This window comes from Sorex fumeus, unplaced genomic scaffold (assembly GCF_029834395.1).
Source record: "Sorex fumeus unplaced genomic scaffold, SorFum_2.1 ptg000061l, whole genome shotgun sequence".
In the NCBI taxonomy this organism is placed as follows: domain Eukaryota; kingdom Metazoa; phylum Chordata; class Mammalia; order Eulipotyphla; family Soricidae; genus Sorex; species Sorex fumeus.
In genome coordinates, this window is record NW_026606118.1 from 41,697,555 (window position 1) to 41,718,242 (window position 20,688).

The 20,688-nt window shown below is 36.6% G+C and overlaps 1 protein-coding gene and 1 non-coding gene across 5 annotated transcripts in view; one reads left to right on the forward strand and one right to left on the reverse strand.

The window, feature by feature from the left end:
* LOC130034382 (sodium/potassium-transporting ATPase subunit beta-1-interacting protein 2) overlaps positions 1-20,688 on the reverse strand; it is a 211,010-nt gene that overhangs the window by 38,487 nt on the left and 151,835 nt on the right. The gene's annotated exons all lie outside the window — the stretch shown is intronic.
* LOC130034873 (small nucleolar RNA U13) lies at positions 14,411-14,511 on the forward strand. Its single transcript, XR_008794187.1, has one exon. It is a non-coding gene; the product is annotated as a small nucleolar RNA U13 (small nucleolar RNA).

Sequence of the window (20,688 nt, forward strand, 5' to 3'; positions counted from 1 at the left end):
GAAAAACATACATCATGTATCATTCTTTCTACTTGTTAGGACTAGACATAAGAATAACTCCTTAAGAAAGAAAATATATGCTGGGTATTTTGGTGAAAAATACTTTTACCTAAATGTATACCAAAAAAGGTTTATTCTTTGGCCTATTATCTAACATGTTATAAAAAGCTTTCCTGATCCAGGGAAGTTTTCTAACACTATATAACTATGAAGGAAAATAGCACTTATATCTTTTTTACTCAGACTGAGTGGCTTGTGTATTCCTTCATAACAGTATCAAACATGTTTAGTTGAATTATGAGTGTCATTGGAAGGAGGAAAACTAACATACTTTTGTTGTTTAATAGCAAAAAAAAAACCCTCTTTGCTAAATCATTAGGATTGGGGGAAATCCTTAAAGTAAGTCTCGAATAATGCTGGTGGTTTTTCACATCCACATTCATTCAAACAGGCACTGATCCAGGTGATCCAACATGATATGGGGGAGGGAACATATATAGCTCTATAGCTAAACTGTTCAATCAGGAAGCTAAGGTACATGATATAAAGGAGCTGCTGTGATAAGCCTAATTAAGTCATTTTTGTTAGCTGAGAATAAACATATCTCTAAGATAAGAAAATCAAATCTTCACTTTCATCTCTATTTTATTATTTGCTGTTAATGGTTTTGGGGCTAAACCCAGAAGTGCTCAGGGATCACTTCTGTCAGTGTTTGGGGACAATAAGAATTGCTGGGAATCATACCTGGGTTGTCTATATGCATGGCAAGAGTCTTACTCCCTGTACTATCTTTCTGGCCTTTTATTGTATATTTATGGGGCCAGAGGTGTTAGGGCTGAGTTGTATGCTTTGCATGTGGGCAACCCAGGGTTAATCACTGTCACTACATGTGGTATGCTGAGTACTTCCAGAAGTGGCTACTGAGCACAGAGCTGGGAGTAACCCAAGAACTGCCAGATATGGTTCCAAAATAAACTTGTGTTTTCCCTTTTTATATAATAGAATCATCATGTCTTATTTTTTTCTAATGGACCCATTTGGGTTTAATGAAGAGTTTGTTTGGACAAACAAAAATCACACAAGGATTCTAGCATTTTCATGGTACTAATATTTTTAAATTTTTTTAATCTTCAAGACTTATGGAGATTTTCTAATCACTGTGATACAGACTGATGGATACTCTGTTAGTATTTTGATCAGACTGTGGCTAAATAAAGACACTATGGATTTGGATAAATCTGGGTATGGTCTGTAGTGCCTCTTGTTCCTCTACATGAAGTTTTTACTCTCTATGACTAAATGTTACATATCTTTCGGCACTGTATCTCTTCAGTTTTACATACTTGTTACTTGTGTTATCTATAAAGTGACATTTTTCTAGTACAAAATTTTAATTCTTTCATCACTTCTTTACTTTGAAACAAAATTTCTGTACAGAACACTGATAAATTCTGGGATTCAGGACCAATAAATTTAAACAGCTAATTATAGTGTCACTAGATTCTAGATTATTAACTGTACCACTTTCCCAGAATGCAGCCAAGGAATTGCGTTCTGCTTACTGGTGATCTTTTAATTATATTTCCTTGCATCTTTAAACACCAGGGGAGCCTCTTTGATAAAATGAAAATACTGCTGCATTTCATTACAAAAGCATGATGATTAAAAGAACTTTAATTTTTAAATCAGTAACATCTTAAAAAATAAAATTTTCTTCCCCAAAACTGTTAAAGATTCACAAATCTGTCTTCTTCATATTTATCTATAATATCTATATTTCTATTTTAATTTCTATATACTCTTAGCAACTTAAAAATTTAACGACAGAGAAATGGTTTAAAATTATTTCAAACAAAGATAGAGCCTTCTATAAAGTGTGACTCTCCTATTTGCTACATTAGCTACAAAGATGAATTTGCTATGTTGGGGTTTTTCAAGCATGGTGCCATTGACATTTTGGGTTGAGAAATTGTTTGTGAGACCTATTATGCATTTATAGCTGTTTAACTAGTGTTATCTACAATCAGGAAAGTTGACAATTGAGACAATCAAAACATTTGTCTAGACATTGCCTTAAGGCAAATTAGCCATTGGTTAGAGGTATTGTTTCAGATACATTTCTATGCTCAAGAAATTTGTAAGTTTATAGCAGGGATACAAATATAATTGTAATTCGAAGTAAATTAAGATAAGTGTCAAGAGGAAGGAAGAAAATTGAATGTCTACTTAGAGACAAACAGTAAACTGGGCGCTTTCAAGCATTTGGTCATTAATCCTCATAACTACCATTGGAAGAATCTAATTTGTACTTTTGCAGAGAAGAGGTAAAAAGGGCTTTGCAGCTTTTAGAAGTGAGTTCATTGAGTGGGAGAAGTATGAATTGTATTCAAGGATGAGCTAATGGTTCTATATGATAAGGGTTCATTTGCAACTTTACACCAGAGCAATGAAAATGAAAGCAGTGAACACAGATCAGAGCCTTAATTGAAGAGCTTTTTGGACACACCAAATTGCAAATCTAGGTCATTTTCTACACAATTCATGTCAGGACCATCCCATCTTCTATTGAAAAAGTATAAAATTTTTCATGCAATACAAATCCATTCTAATGTGATACTTAAACTTGCTTTCTAGCCTCATTTACCATCTTTCCTTACCTCGGATTGTTGCCAGTTTTAAGCTGTTGGTCATTTGCAGATGTATAAAAAAAGTGCCTTCTTTTTATTTTATTAGCTATGTCTGCCAATAAAGTTTGGGAATGTCTTACATCTTTTTTTTTTGCCTCTTACCTCCCTCCTCACACCTTTATTCCTTTGAGTAATTCCAAATCACTCTTTAATAATTAATTACCTTTCCAAGAACTGGCTGGTACTTTGGAGACAGACTTTAATAGATGGGAGGCTTGGAGAGTGGATAAAGAGGGGAAAGGTGAAGAGAAGTTCAAAGCATAACTCAGAAAAGTTCTGGAAGATGTAGATTGTTTTCAGGAAAGAGTAAAGATCCTGGTTCAGAGGAATTTGTGATGTGAAAATAAAGAAGATGGTGTCCAAAGCAGAGAATGGTGACCCATGTGGTCATAATTGAATCTGAGAGACTTAAATTTAAATAATATCATTTCATTTCTTCTTTATTTAAGGAATACTAGAATAATGATAAAATTATCAGTGGTATTGTACTAGGGATACATGCAATTATCCAAGTGTAAAAAGGCAAAGTATTAAGTTTCTGGCAATCAGAGCAGGGCAAAGCCCAGGTAGCTTTATTTATACTTATGTACATTTATTTGAAATATCTAAAATGATTTATTTTTTAATTCACTTTACAAGAAACTGCATTTCATTTTGATAGCATGCTAGTTAAAAGAAGTGACTTTTTCTCTCTAAATTAAATTAAAATTATTTTTGCATATCCAAACTAAATTATTGTACATCTTAGAAATTCATGTAGGAGAAAATGAATAAAAAAATACTAAAAGCTTTGGTAGTATTTTAAAAACTATAATTTCAACGTTATAATTGAAAATGTTATAAAATTGAAATTATAACAAGCCCAGTGTTCTGAATATAGAGGTTTTTTGGAGTTGTAAGTATGTAGTATGTTTATTTTAACCTAACTCTCCCACTAAGCACAACTGAAAATATATGGACATTTAAAATATGACAAACATAAGGCTTAATGCTGGACATAAGATAGACCAGCTAGTTAGGAACCTTGGGGGTGACTTTCTAATTTTCAGTCTAATTTCTGTTCTTATATACAAGAAGAAGCCTTCAACCTAGAAATATCAATGCAGCAATTAAAAGTCCAGAATAAAAATCTTTTCTGTCTAGTCAAAGAACCAGTAAAGAGATAACTATTTGGTCTTATTAGACTATTTTCTCTAGCCAATACTAAAGAAAAGAATATTATTCTCCCAAAACACAGCAGCAAACAGAAGGGAGCCAAGTCCACCTTAGGCATTTGCCAGGCTGTGGTATCTGAGCAATCAGGGAGAGAGATTGGACTTTCATTCCTGCCGGGAAGTTGAATTGAAGGAAGATAGGTTGTAGAAATGACCAAGTATGGAAAAAGAAAAAAGTAGATTGACAAAAAATTAGCTTAGCTTTAGGGGTTTAAGACTCAATAATAAAGCAAACCAACTTTTGTGCAATTAAAGTCCAAAAAGGAAATGAGGGAAGTACAGAGACAGTACTTTGAAACAGTTACTGAAAATATTCGAAATTGATAAAAGATCTAGCATTTCATATTCAAGTTACAATTTGAAAAAAAGTATCTTTCTCATAGTTTAATATTGAACATTAATTGCTTTTGTTTTCTTTTAGACACCATGATTTATGGTAGTTAACAAACAATTATCAGGCTTATAATGTTTCCACAGCAATTCTCAATAATCTTAGGTACGTAGAATAACATATCTAGGGAATAGGAGATAGCAAACGAGGACAAAACACTAGTTCTAGATTACAGAAACAAAAATGACAATTTTAAATGGAGTTTTTTTTTTGAGGAAAAGTCTTTCCCTTCTAGCTTGCTGTTTGCATATAGATATGTGATATATTTTTATGTACTGATTTTATAGCCTGCCTCTTTGCTGTTTTGTTTTTTTGTATTTAAGTGGTATCATCACACACCAGTGAGATTGGTATGTACCAAAAAGACTGGAGACAACAATTTTTTGTTGGGATATTGTTAAAAATGAAACCTCTTTTTTGGTTGTTAGGCATGTCATCTACTTTAGTCTCTGTGGTAAACAGTATGAAAATAAATTTCTTAAAAAAAATTAAACAAATTTCTTTCTTATGATTCGTGATCCTACTTCTTGGCATTTATACCAATTACACAAAAACATTAATTTGAAAATATGAACGTACACTTATATCCATTGCACCACTAAATATAATTAATGGTGAGGATATGGAAATAAAGCAAATGTTCAGTTATAGTATATGTACAAAATGAAAGAATTTATAAGAAAAGATTAACTTTTAGTGCTACACCTATAGTTAGTTAGAGCCAAAGAATATATTTATTATGTTAAATAAGTCAGAGGAAGAACAAATATGGGATAATCTCACTCATTTGTGACATAAAAAGAAACAAAAAGAAAGAAATAAGAAACAAATAAGAAAGGAGGAAACTGTTGAGATTTGATCGATAAACAGATTATTAAGTTATGTGGGGTGGTAGGGAAAGGAAGATGTAGACTAAGGATGACACAGGGCAAGTGGTGGACGGTCTTGGGCATTTTGGTGATGGTGAATTAATTTATTTTTGTTTTGGTTGGGCAACACCCAGCAGTGCTCAGGGCTTACTCCTGACTCCGTATTAAGGGATCACTCCTGGCAAGGGTTGGGGGGTCCTAAGGGATGCTCACATAGTACTAAAGCTGGCTGCCTTCATGTCATGTGCTTTACCTGCTGTATTATCTTTTCAGTCCACAGTACATTGGTTTTGTTTATCAAAATTACAAAAATTTATACTATAGTAACCATGTTACCTAAAGTGCAATAAAATAAAATCAGCATAAAAGCTATATTTGTAAGATTTTCATTTGTGTTAAAACTTTTTTATTTATATTTAAAATTTACACAAATATTTAAAGATATCTTGTTTTCTTATAAGAAAAATTAAAAGACACATTTAAATTTTGATCCCTAAGACTACACAGCTGTCCACAATAGTTGATATTGATATAATATGGAATCACTATTCAACACTTCTTGGTCTAAGCATAGAGGTGGGCTGGAGAAAATATTGCTTTTGAAAACTGTCATTATCTAATTTTAATACATATTGATTCTGTTTCATTTAAATTGATCATTTTTATGAATTTATAATTTGGATGCTATAACATTTTTCTTTTTGTCCTTTTTCGGTCACACCCAGTGATGATCAGTGGTTACTCCTGACTCTTCACTCAGGAATTTCTCCTGGCTGTGCTTGGGGGACCATTTCGGATGCTGGGGATCGAACCCAGTGTGCAAGGCAAATGCCCTACCTGCTGGACTATCGCTCCAGCCCCAAACCTATACTTTTGGTAGTAGGAGTGTGAACTGAAGATATTGTGCCTTCACAATGCACACTTTCAAGATGCAAATGATTTTGCTTGCTCTTCTGTGTCATATTCCATTCACATAATTCAAAATAGCCTCAGCAAAAATAGTCTAACATTATTATATGTGTATTAATTAAGGAATTTTTGTGCGATTTTAAATGTGAATTGGTGTGTCATCTCTTTGTCTGACCAGATTATTCTCATCCATATTATTCCAGTAGCTAGACCACCAGGGAGCATGTTGCCAATATTCTTTGTTATGGCTACAAATAACCCAGGTGAAGTTGTGAATTTACAATAACTCATGGAGGATTTCCTTTAGGGGTATTGTGAATGTTCACAGCCTACTGAGTTAGAAAATCTTTCTAGAGGATAAGAAATATATCTTAATGCCAGCCTTTAGGTATTGTGCTGCATCACCAAGCATAACTGTATTTAACACTTTTTAAAAGATTGAATTAAAGTAGATGTACATGATCCTTGCATTATCAATTTAAGGCTGGTAATGGACTAAGCCAAATACCAATGTTGGGTTTACCAATAATTCCCATTTTAAACTGGCCTACAGAGGCTGGGAGATTCTTCAGGTCAAACTTAACCAAAAAGTTACCTGAGTTCAAATGAATAATATATTTGTAAAGTTCACAGGGCAGAAGAAACTTATAAGGGGCAAGGCAATTACTAAAATTCATATGCCATCATGGATAATAACTCTGTCAGAGTTTAAATATCAGATTTACTTAAAAATGCTAAGAACAGTAATCGAATCATTCTATACATCTGCCAGTGAGGGAGATGATCAAAGAAATAATTGTTCTAATAATGATTTATTTTTGAGGTTAAAGCTAAAATTGAGTTCCTTAAGAAAAGCATTCTTTGAAAATAGTTGGGATTACGTTGTTTATCTAAAACAAGCACAGTGTTGTATATCAATTAATAAAAGAAAATGGGAAATGCAAAAAGCAACCCATCAACAATACTCTGATAGTATAGAGAAGTTTAACATTGCATCTCACATGTTAAAGGAACTTATTAGTCCTTTACTCACTCATTTATAGTAAAACATTTGAGAAAAAAGCACCCTTTTTCTGAACACGCAATTTAAAAATATTCTATAAAAATGTAAAAAATCAGTACTGACTGGCAGACATTTTGTTGCTCGGTGTGTGTGTGTGTGTGTGTGTGTGTGTGTGTGTGTGTGTGTGTGTTGAAAGAGAACTGAACCCAGGTTACATGCATGAGGGGCACACGCTTTGATGCTGAGCCCTGTGTCTACTTTGTGACGTTCTCCCCACCCCCAAGCCCACAACACAGACATGCTGAATAAAATAAATACTACCTTTGTCAGAAAATATTACTAATAGCACATATATGAATTTCTGGCTCAGAGATAAAGGAACCTAAAGTCAAACGAATCACACACCTGTTTCAATGTATGCAAAATTAAATTAGACTACCTGTGAATGTTAACATTGACAAGGCAAATAGTGTTCACTGCAGGGATTGTGCAGTTCCAGAGAGGGGAACGAAAATACAGGATCAGATTCTTCTGAAGAAATTAGTGAAACTTTATTGGAATACTGAACCTTTGGTAACTTTACTTCACCCTCCACCCCTACAGGGAAGCTCAATTACCCCACAAAAGTGCTCTATTAGGCGGTTAATAAGTACCATCTATGTAATTTTAATGTTACAAGACCCGGAGACTATAAAACCCAGCTTCCGGAAGAGAACAGTGCAGAGTCTCCTGCCCCCACACCTGGCTGTCCTCGCTGGGACCCCTTGGAGGAGAGCAGGTTGAGTTTCCCTCCCTGCCCCGACCAGGGCTCCGGCAGCCGAAGACCTCCAGAACCAGCCACCACCATGCTGAGACCACTCTCCACAATCATGAAGGTACCGACAGAGGAACAAAGGCATGCGGGTCCCGGGGCCGAGATCTCCAAGCCTCCTCGGATCGGAGCTGAGCATCCTCCACCCAGATCCTCCATCTTCCAGTAGGCAGGGGTCACACCCATCAACTGGCCCCCTGGTGCCGTGTAATCCTATCAATGGCCAAGACCCAGAGACTATAAAACACAGTTCTCGGAAGCGCGAGGCCACGACATCTTCTTATGTCATTCTTACTTTGGACAAAATGGCGGGCTACCGAATGTAACTGCCCACACAGCAGAGTCTGGCAGACTCCCCGTGGTGTACCCAATATGCCAAATACCAGTAACAATGATGGGTCTCATTCTCCTAACCCTGAAAGAGCCTTTAATGTGGCACTTTTTAAAAAATCTCAGGGCTAGGATGAAGGAGACATTACTGGGGCCTGCTCGAGGCAATCGACGAACAACAGGATGATCGTCATCGTGATCTATGTAATACATCTGTGCCTGAAGCACAGTTCACAGCATCAGAGTTCAAGAAATTGTGAATGAGGTGACACCATATGACCGTAGCACAGACCACACACTGGATCTGTACCTGGAAAAAGAGTTTGATTTGGAAAAGAACAATGATGAAATCAGTAGAGAATTAGAGGTCCATGTCATTAGATTCTATTAGGTAGAATATCAAAATATTCTTGAAGAAAGACAACAATGACCCGATGATAGAATTATATGCAGAACACACAAACAGGTGGTTGGGGGCTAGGTTTTCTTTTTTTTCTTTTCTTTTTTTTTTCTTTTTGGGCCACACCTGGCAACGCTCAGAAGTTACTCCTGGCTCTGTACTCAGAAATTACTCTTGGCAGTGCTCAGAGGACCATATGGGATGCTGGGAATCAAACCCTGGTTGGCCGTGTGCAAGGCAAATGCCCTACCCGCTGTGCTATCACTCCAGCCCAAAGGGGCTAAGTTTGCTAAAGAGAATTCCTGTACTGGAACAAGAGAGGTAAGTAGATGTACTTCCTTTGATCTTTTTAGTCAAAATTGTGTTGAATGCTGCTACCACAATTGAAGAGAGACACTCAGTAGAACTGTAAGAATTCTCAGAGGAATTTATATGAATGAAATACTCACAGAAGGTTCTCAATAAAAATTGTGTGATGATAATAGGAAATTCCCCAAGATTCTTAACAGTTGACTGCTTCTTAGAAACATCACTGAAAACTCCCAAATCTCTGTGATCACAGAATTCAAAGATTCAAAACTTGCTTTGTCTAGAAATAAAAGTTTGGAATCATTTATCCGTTCAGACAATTTATGTGCCATCTATTAAGTAGCGCAGCGATAGGTTGTTTGCCTTGCACGCGGCTGGCCAGGCCGACCCAGGTTCGATTCCTCCGCCTCTCTTGGAGAGCCCAGCAAGCTACCGAGAATATCTTGCCCGCAGGGCAAAGCCTGGCAAGCTACCTGTGACATATTCGACATGCCAAACACAGTAACAAGTCTCACAATGGAGACATTACTGGGCCACTCGAACAAATTGATGAACAACAGGAGGACAGTGCTACAGTGCTACAATGCTGTTAAATGAGTCCTCACCAAAAGGAAAAGAGAATGTCTTTATTCATGTTAGATTTGTAAATATGTAAATATTCTTCCAGGTTAAAGAAACTGTGGTCATTTAATATTTGGGAGGGGAATGTCTTGGTGTTTAAGATCCTACCTTATCTATATTTTGAAGGGAACTTGGGACCCTCTAAGTTTCCCAGAGGATGTATATATCCAGATAAGTACAGATGTATATACATATATACACATACATACAGATGTATATATGTGGACACGGGCAACAGTCTTGTTCTTATAATCTTCTATGAGGATACTAAAATCCTAAAAACCACCCAGTATGGAATAGTTGTTATATTTTCAATAAGAAACTGACTCTCTGTTCTCTTCTTAGAATAAGAGACTGAGTCAAGAAATAGGACTAAGTGACATAAATCTCACTAGTAAAACTCCAAGCTGACCTTAGACTTCTTGTTGGTATTATGATGCTAAGGTGTGACCAACTCAGATGTCCCCATGATTTAGACACACACGCTATACTCTCCTAGATCAGAATTCTTTTTTGTTGTTATTGTTTATTTTGTTTGTGGTTGGACCACACCTGGCAGTTCTAGAGGTCAGTTCTGGTTCTTGTTTAGGGATCACTCTTGGTGGGGCTTGGGGAACCACACAGACTGTTGGGTATGAATCTGAGTCACAGACAAATGAAAGGGAAATGTGGCTACCTGCTATATAATCGTTCCAGCCTCTAGCTCAGAATTCTTTTTTAAATGATGAAATAATGTATTTAGGATTAGCCAGTTGTAATGTTTTGATGATGCCAATTTTGTTGGCAACATCCAAGGCATCAGAGTCAGGAGCCAGCCGAACATATGCCTTCATTTTATCAAGTGTAACCAGGGCGTTGACCTTTGTCACATCAATGTCATGGAGCTTCTTCACATCCAGATTAATCTAGTATCTTCTTCATGGTCAGAGAAAGTTTGGTGATGGCACAGAGGTCAAGTTAGCTTGTGGGCCTCTTCCAAGAATATTTAGGCTGTTTTCTCAGCCACAGCATTTAGGGTCTTCAGAAAGTGGGTGACATGCAGATTTTCGTTTTTGCTTTGGCTTCAGCTTTGAGAGGGCTGGGACTTCCTTCTTGTCTTTTGACGCCATCTTCATGAAAAGAGTTTCAGAATTCTTGACCCTTGCTGATTGGTTATGTGGTGGATGTTGAAATATGAACCATATTAGCCAACTTTGAAGAAATTTTTTTTTGGCAATGCACAGGGGTTAATCCTGGCTTTACACTCAGAAATTACTCCTGGTGGTGCTCGGGGGACCATGTGGGATTCTGGAAATCGAACCCGGGTCGGCTGCGTGCAAAGCAAACGTCCTACCCGCTGTACAATCGCTCCCACTCCTTGATAAACTTTTATAAAGCATTTATTCTTTTGGCAGATAGTACTAGTAGAGGTATTAAATGAAATATGTGATTATCAAACACAGTGTATTGATTAATGCTATATCAAAATGAAATAAACAAGAAGAGTACTCTATTGTAAAGGAAATAAAAAGGAAACACTAGGACATACTAATAAAAGAGAAAGGTTGCTTTAGAATGTTAGATATATTATTAATACTTTTGAAACTCAAGTAGGACCTGAGAATAATGGGCCCCTTTACCATGACATCAGTGGGAATAAGCTTTATGCTCCATGAAAAGACATTTGATGTAGCATTCAATGAAACTTGCTTCTGAAGTAAAGTACTTACTGCAACATGTGGCAGAGGAAGATGAATGGAAGTGAAGATAACAGAAAAAGAATCCCTCAGGGGAGTAAGATGTGGATTGGAGAAGACACAAATTTGAAGAGCAGTTTTTTCCTAAAGCAGTTTTAAAAGGAACAGAACTGATTCAAAGTGTCACTAAAAGGCCTATCATCACTATCCAGGCTAGCTGTATAATCCAGTTGGGTTGAATGACTTGGGAGATAGAACTCAGCTGTGAATGCTGTTATTAGCTCAGTCTTTCTTCCTTCCTAACTTTTTTCAGCATAAATCTTAGATTATCTGATTTCTGCATAAAACATTGTTAAGGCAAGAATACAAGATGTGAAGAGAATTATCTCCAATATAAAGGATTTCATTACTTATCAGTAACACTATTATTACCATTTGGCTAAATCATGTAATAATATCTAAAGAAGGAAAAGATGCAACTGTTTTTGTGTTATACTTTAAACCTTTTTTTCAGATTAAAAGAAACAATTATCTACCTAAGCCCCTCACATCCTGGTAACAACTGGGAAATAGGAAAGAAAAAAAGAGTGATTTGTATTCAAAGTAACAACTAGCATTATTGACATGGCCACTATATTCTAGGTTAGGCTAGTATCTTTACATCTTGGTTTTATCTAGTCTTTCCAGAACCAAAAAGAAAGTTTCTACCATATTCTTTCATTTGTAAATAAGAAAACTGAGGCTTAGGGAAACTAAATTATGTCTCAAGATTAAAATATGAGGGGCTGGAGCAATAGCACAGTGGGTAGGGCGTTTGCCTTGAACGCGGCAGACCCGGGTTCAATTCCCAGCATCCCATATGATCCTCCGAGCACTGCCAGGAGTAATTCCTGAGTATATGAGCCAGGAGTAACCCCTGTGCATTGCTGGGTGTGACCCAGAAAGCAAAAAAAAAAAATAAAAAGATTAAAATATGAACTGTATCTTTCTTTTTTTCTTTTTGTCCATAAACTTCATCTTTGGTCTGTACTTAGGGGTCACTCCTGGAGGGTTCACGCGACCATATGGGGTGCTGGAGATCAAACCTGGGCTGACCACATACAACAAGGAAAGCACCTTAAACACTTTAGCCTCTCCATTTTTCACTCTTAAGAAGAAGTACTGTTGATTTGTATGAGGCAAAACTGAACTCAAATGAAGTGAACATATAATTCGAAAACTTGGAGTGAATTCACATTAAAAATCACTAAAATCAAATTCACCTGTTTTTTCAAGGTGACTATTTGGATTATGAAGATAATGTTGAGCTTCAGATGGAACTCAGCAAGGAGTACCTGGGCTCACCGACCAGACAAACCACAGAGGAGTTTAATGCTGCTCAGGGGAAAACTGGATTATGTAGGAGAATTAGAGAACTCCTCCTCCTCATTTAATTACTGCTTCAGTTCTCTTTCAGTGGTTCCAACTCACCGTGATTTTATAGTCCTCCTTTGAATCATTTATATATACTCTGCACACTAGAGTGGGCTTCTTACATTACAAATATATTGGTGAGCCACTAATTATCTTCGGTTTACTGTGGATGAGCAAGAATGAGTCTCACATTAGGTGGGCAGTCATAGGGTTGGCCTGGTTCTAAGAGCCTGGAAATCTAATTAACAACTCTTCTTACTCATAAATTACACCAATAACTGACACTAACGGGTTCAAATACATTCATGAGGGTCCAGAGAGATAGTTCAGGGGCTAAAGCACAAACCTTGCATGTGATTAACCCTAGTTTCCAAGAACCACAGAATCCTCAGTGAAGCTTGGAACCTCATATTGACGCAGAGTGCTGAGTGTGGCACTTAGGCCTAATGAGCACTATTTGGGAGACCACCAACCCCCATTAAAAATACGTGTTTGATTCTGCTCAAGTCTGCATTTCCAGTCCCAATTCGATAACTTCTACTCTTTACTACTCTGGGTAGTTTCCTTACATATGTGTTATACGGTTAGATAGCTCTGTGTGTTTCCCTTTCCAACAAAACACTACATAGTGAGTGAACACCTGTCACCTGGTTGACTTCAAGTCTCTTTTTCCAGGAAGTATTTCCCAAATGCTCAAAGGGATAAACTGGAACTCTTTGTTCTGTGCTCATAAAATATCCCATTAGATTATATAACTCAAATAATTTAATAGTAAGTAGTTTTTGGCATATAAATCTTAAACTGGATTATGAGCATCTCACTATGAAAGAATAATGTTTTTGAGTCATACTGCCTGTGTCTTGCTTTTATCACTGAGTATCTTATTTTTTGCATGTGATTTAATATTTTTTTCTGAGATTAATCTAAGCAATTCCACATAGCAGTAGTTTATTGTTTTATTTTTCAATTAGCATTCCCTCATATGAATATTCAAATATTAGTTAATTTCTCTATGACAAACCACTCCAACATTTATGGTTTGAAATAAAAACCATTAATTTTTTGCTCATTTTTCTGTGGGTTAGTAATTTGGCCTGGGTTTAGATGAGCAGTTATTTTTTCTACTAGGTTAAGTTCATTTGTGGTCATGTGTGGTCAGCTGTTAATCATTTAGGAGGCTTTTCTCAAGATGAGTTGGTTGTTAGTTGTGGGGACAAGAAGAAATGAACCCCACATTTGTATTTTGTTCTCAAATAATCATCCTACAGTGCATTTTGACTTTTTGTTTATATAGTTTTGGTTTTTAGGCCCCATCTAGAGGCATTCTTGACTCTGTTCTCAGGGATCATTTCTGGCAGGGCTTAGAGGACCTTATGTGGCACTGGAGATCAAACCAGGATCAGTTGTGTGCAAGGCAAGATCTTCACCCCTGTGCTATTTCTCTGGCCCCCAAATCTGATTGTTTACATTGATTCCTGAGCCAATATCAGAAATATCAGGCTGACTAGCTCATGTGTCTGTATTTATTCCTCCCAATGTCAAAAGCTGTAAGTGGTTGACTAATAAAAATCTTCCATGGTACCACAATATATTTACTCATTCATATTTTGAAGAACATTAGAGTTGTCTTCATGTTTGGGCTACTATGACTGAAGCTGCTGTCAATATTTTATACAGATATTTTTTGAATATATTTAAAAATTTCTCTTAAACTTCCACAAAATAAATTGTTTCATCATTGCAGAGTGGAGTGTAGCTGGATAAAAATGGGTCAGGGATCCTTTTCTATTCAAAAACATGACTGGGTGTTCACAAGTTTGTGTGAACTTGTGCTTTCCTTAAAACTTGTTACACACTTGGCACATTATGCATCTAATGTGAACTTGAAAAAAAATGGTTAAGGTCCTGGAAAAATTTAACAAAGAGAATAATCAATGGACTCTTTAAAATTTTAACACAAAATTTATTAAAATGTTTCAAATAAAATGAATATATAAATGCATTTATAAATATTATAATTTAATGTTTATAGATTATTCTTAGTACATCCTAAATTCAGAAATGTGTTTCTCTGAATGCTAACTTAGACCAGTGCTTAGAGAACTAAAAGACTCGTGGTGACAATCTATAAAGTTTTGATGTAAAAAGACAATTAATACTTCAGTTAAAAGAGTAGAATTAGGGGTATTAAAAGTCTCAATAATTCCCCAGTGATGCTACAAATTACATGTTTGTGATATGAGAATTTGGAGTATTTTTCAATTCAAGTGACAAGTGGATCTCAATTGATTGAATGCTTTTGCTGGCAAATGAATAAGTATGAGGTCTAACACTTAGGCTTTCAAGGGTTATTGATTCTTACTTCTAGATGGTTCTAAACTGGTATCTGGGACTAACTCACTTTAAAAAATATACTTTTGAATTTTATGAATAAATAATAACAGCAAGATAAGTCTCATTTAGTTTACAGGTCAACATGAAGATAAATGAAATCATAGCAATGAATTTTTGTTGAGCTTTTAAGAGTAATAGAATGATAATACTCTTTCTCTTCTTGCTAAACATTCATCAAACTTAGATTTTATTCAACCATTTTCACAATAAGGAAGGCAGTTTTTAAATTCCTTTTTTGTGCCTAGCAGATATTGACTGTATCAAATGGTTTTTATCTCATTTCTTCTTTCAGGATGTGTAGAGTTGTGAGCTGTCAGCCAATTTAGATTACTTTATAGAAACGCCTTCTATATTTTTAGATTAAATGTGGGGCTTAGAGTTGGTTCTCTTATTCTCAACTAAAAAGATCCCTTAAAATCTATTTACTTATTTTTTAAATTAATATTATTTATATTTATGAGCTCTTACTAATTTCTATTTGTACCAAATGAGATCTTGAATTATCTGAATTAGCTATTCTTATTTTCTTTTTCTAACTTTCACATTGAATTTTTCTCATTATAAACTTGTCAAAAGAATTATAAAGAAAAAAAAACAACATCGATGAGTTCATCAAAATAATCAGGAGGAGAAACAAAAGTGAAGGAAAGAATCTGGTCCTTTAGTAAATATATAAATGTATAAAGAACTGCTGAAAATGCCACCACCTACCTCATACAGGAATTATTTTTTTCATCATTTTAAAATTGTGATCCAGATGCTATAAGAACCAAGTTTATATTCTTTTAGATCATTGTATTAGTATTTAAAGTGACATTCAGTTCTTCTCCAATATTAGGAAAATATGTATTTTTAAAATTAAATTTGATAAGATAAAAAGTAAGCTCTTTCTAACCACAGCATCAGGACTCACAAGGAGAGAACTGTCTGCTTTGTTCTTGCCTCAAGATGCTGTGATTATCCTCTGTTCTTGCAGAAAAGTGGGGTTTAATGACAGTCTAGCTCCACACTTTACATTAATGATCGCAGAGTTGGTGAAATTTCATTACTGAATGTCATCATTGTGCATGTATGTGTGAATGTGGATCTTAAGAGAGCAAGAAATACTGAGTAAGAGATGACATTTTGTTGATTTTCATGGTCTTTTATGGAAGTTGACCGCATTCTTTTAAAATTAGCCCCTGTCAGCTTCTACAGATCAATTTTCTAAGATTAAGACAGTTTAATAGATTTTTTAATACCCAACATCTATCTCCACTCCAGATTCCTGTCATACACTAAATTCACTCCTCACAGCTTTGCGAAAAGCAAGCAGGTTTTACTCAACTATGTTAATCTGAGAAAAATATTGAATAATAATTATAATCAATAGCTATATAGTACTTAAATGATCCAATCCCTCTCTATAAAAAGTCTATTCTTTTACCTTTAAAATCACCTGATGAGGCAGGTGTATGAATTAGGATTTCTTCGGGGATAAAAATTTGGGACATAGAGAAATAAACTTTTTTCAAGCCATTTGATAGCAAGCAGTAGAGTTGGAATTGTACCTCAGCGCTATCTCAATCCATGCTCCTAATCATTACCTTATGCTGTCACCCTAGTTTGGAACCTTGTGGCTGGATCTCCCAGATTCTGTGAATAACCATTTCATGAACTGAAATGTCTCCCTTAAAACGTTTCTGGTTAGAAAAGGAAATATAAATACATTTAAGTATTTATAATTTTAGTATTTAGAATATATTATTTGGACTCTCACCTTACATTTTTAAAATTAAAAACCTTAATTACAGGGAATAAATCCCCATACTTAAGTCTTTGACAATTAAAATCAAACCAACCATCCCTGACTGGGTCAGAGCTATAGTACTAAAGTACAGGGTTTAAGGATTATATCTTGCATGGACTTGATTCCTAAACCACATTGCATGACAGTCTGGCTTGCAGGGCTTTCAGGGATTGGGGTCTTGGCGCCAGGAACACTGCCAAGTAGGTCCAACCGCCCCCCCCCACAAAAAACCCCACCAGATAAACAAAAACAAAACAAAACCCTGACCATGTGATAATGTATTTATTTCACGAAATTTTAATTGTCATCAAAATTTAGCTTTTCAAAGTAAAGGTTTCAGGCTTACATTATTTCTACTTATTAGTGCTATAGGTAGATCTACAAGAGTAAATTAGACTATACTGAAATGGATGAAACAGAGATACCAACCTGTAGGGAAAAAATGAAAATTTCCTAAATAGAGAAAGAGATTTGGTATGAAAATACATGAACTAATTGCTTATATGGAGCAGATAAAGTAGAAGTTTGGTACTATGGTTGCTGTTGGAGAGATAGGAGCAATGGAAACCACAGTTTTATTTCTTAGAAAACACAATGCATAAAAAGCTGCCATAAGGATTAGCGCTACAAATGAACAGTTCTGGCTATAATAAAAGGAAAGTACAGAGAGTCATGTGAATAAAGAACTGTAAGATGGTATGCTTTCTCTCTACCTTTGCAAATGGAAAAAAGAGTTCTTCCCATTTGTGAAAGCATGGAGTAACGAGAAGCAAAATAATTCATTTCCTGTTTTCAGTTTTTCTGGCCTAGACTTTCTACTCCTTTTCAAATGCAGTGATGTCATCGTGAGTAGGGAACTTTTCATGAAAACTGAGTGTAGACGGGACTAAGAAAGCGAAGGATACTAACAACACCAGAGAAAATTCAATGTATACTGTTGAATAAAAAGTTGAAGTTTATCGTCATGCAAAAATAACTATGATGGTTTGGAGAACAGAACCAGAAAGGTAAATTAAATTTAATAATTCTCGCAGAATGGACTGCAAGCACGGAGACAGGTCTCTGCTGAGGGTGAAGGCGACCCTGAGGGGGAAGGTTTCTGCATAGTGTTTCAGAACAAAATCTCCTAAAAGCGAGCAGCAAATGACTACATGAGCATGGGGTTTGGCTTTCTTTTCTGTCTCACATGCCATTCTTAGCCAGAGGGAATAGAAGATTGAAACTAGGATGACATTTGGGACCTTTCATATTACTGAATCCTAAGGTGAAGGTTAGACCAGTCGAGTTTCTTTCCTCATTCCTTAGATCCTGATTTTTTGTATACCCTTAGTATGCCATTTCTGTTCTCTAGAGAACAGAAATATTCAGGAGAGTGAAAGAAAAGAAGAATCTTTCTTTCCATTAAACCAGTATCAAGAGGGTTCTGCAACTGCTCACAACAATAATCCTGACTGATAGAGTTTGATTCCTTATTTCATGATCATAGCTAAAATGGCAGGATTACAGTTTAAGTTGATTGAAAGACTGAAGCTACGAGCTATTCCCCATTTTAGAAAGAATGTACATATTTCATAACAAATTGCATAGAACTACAATCTGTTCAAAAAGAACTTTTCAGAAGAAATAAAACAGGATCCACAAACAGAAACAATGTGGTCCAAGTTTGGGACTTGTTATATTTCTTGAAGAAGACTTCATTTTCTAATGTAGATTTTAAAAAATCTGTTCTGTATAAACTTAGTTAAATCATTAATCCATGGGTAAAAATTGAAGTTTCTTTGAAGAGATGAAAAGTTAGCTTTATTCTAAGAAAGATGTAAAAGAGGTTTAGAATACTTATCCTGAAAGTTTTCCTGGGAGGGCAAAATACAGAACTCAGTTTTGAATTCCATTCTACTCATACTGTCTTGACTAGTTCTCTTCTTTAACATTAAATTTATTAAATCCATAATATTCCCAAATCCTGGAGTTTTAGGGCATGTAACATTTTTCCTTTAAGAAAGCAAAAGTGTACCCAAATTACAAGATGCTGTAAATAACAATGGAGTCTTTTCACTGATTTTTGTACAAGTGAAGTAGAAGTACAAAAGACTGATATTGGGGCTGGAGCGATAGCACAGTGGGCAGGGCATTTGCCTTGCATGCAGCCAACCTGCGTTCGATTCCCAGCATCCTATATGAACTCCTGAGCACTGCCAGGAGTGATTCCTGAGTACAGAGCCAGAAGTCAGCCCTGAGCATCACCGGATGTGACCCAAAAAGAAAAAAAAAAAGGATTGATGTTGGTGGTAGTGTGCATGGAGGAGAATAAACTTTTTTTCTGTGTCCCACTCCATGTGATAAGTCACTGTCACTGTCACTGTCCTCCCATTGTTCATCGATTTGCTCGAGCGGTCCCAGTAAGGTCTCCATTGCTACACTTGTTACTGTATTTGGCATATTGAACACGTCACGGGGAGCTCACCAGGCTTTGCCGTGTGGGCGAGATACTCTCGGTAGCTTGCTGGGCACTCCAAGAGGGGCGGAGGAATCGAACTTGGGTCGCTCAGGTCAGCCGCATGCAAGGCAAATGCCCTACCCGCTGTGCTATTGCTCTAGCCCCATGTGATAAGTATAATTTAAAAAAATGATCATTAAATTTTTGCCATTTCCTCTGGAGCTCTATATTTGTGATTCCAACTGCTCATCAAGCATATATCCTTGGATGTTTTAGTAGACACAGACACTTATCATAGCCCTAATGAAAACGTTGCTTTGCTTTCTATTACCTGAATGCACCAATAGTCATTCTAGCTCGAATGATGACAGTGCCCCGGAGTCTTCTTTCATATCCTAGGAACCAAGTTCTCAGGAATTATTGGAGGTTTTCCTTTTATAGTGCATTTAGAATCTGTTCACTTTTAACCACTGTTATCTCCCAGGTTCAAGTTGCCCTGTATTTCACCTGAACTGTTGTATTGTCTCATCACTCATCTTTCTACTTTTCTATTGATTTATTCATTAAGTACTTATTAAGCTATTCTGACTTTTAAGAAAAGCTAGGAGAAAAATAGAAATTACTTGTAATTCTGCTATTTATTAACCTTAGTGGTGCTCAGGGGACCATACGGGATGCTGGGGATCGAACTTGGGTTGGCCGCGTGCAAGTCAAACCCTCTAAATGTTGGGCTATCGCTCCAGCCCCAATCCCTTACTCTTTTTCTTCTCTATGGTGCTGAGGTCTGGGGCCCCCTCCCAAAAATTCTTGACCAACTAGGTTGCCAATTCAATGTAAGGACTCAAGGATGCAATGCTGATAGGGCTCTGCCCCCTCAGGGTTACCTGAGCCATCCCATTGATGCTGGGGACCTCCAGGGCCACACCCAGCAGTGCTCAGGGTGTCCAGAGATGCACCAGGAAGTGCGTGAGGGTGTTGTGGATCAAACCTTGAGAATTTCGTCTGGCTCTGGCACAAGCATATATTGTATCACCCACCCTCTCCTCGCTCCCCTTCTTTCTCATTCAGTCTCCTCCTTGGAATAAGGCAAAGTCTCCTGTGACTCAGGGATCACACCCATAAGCCACACCCTGCCAGCACCAGACAATCTCCTCATGGGCCACCCTCCAGAACTCGCTGCTGCTTCTCCCAGAAGGGAGCATAAAATGACATCCCCAGAACCATGCCACCAGACTCCGTGCCAGTCTGTTTTTACTTGAGGCGCCCCAGAGTGGGTCAGGTGAGAACCCTACCCGCCCCAAAGGACCCAGCATTGGCAGCCCACCTGCATTACCCAACCGCTGCCATGCTCCAGGCTGCTTTCCAGACACATTATAGGACACTTTCTACCCATTTTCCATAATTGCCACACCATATTTCATGAGCTTCAGACTGT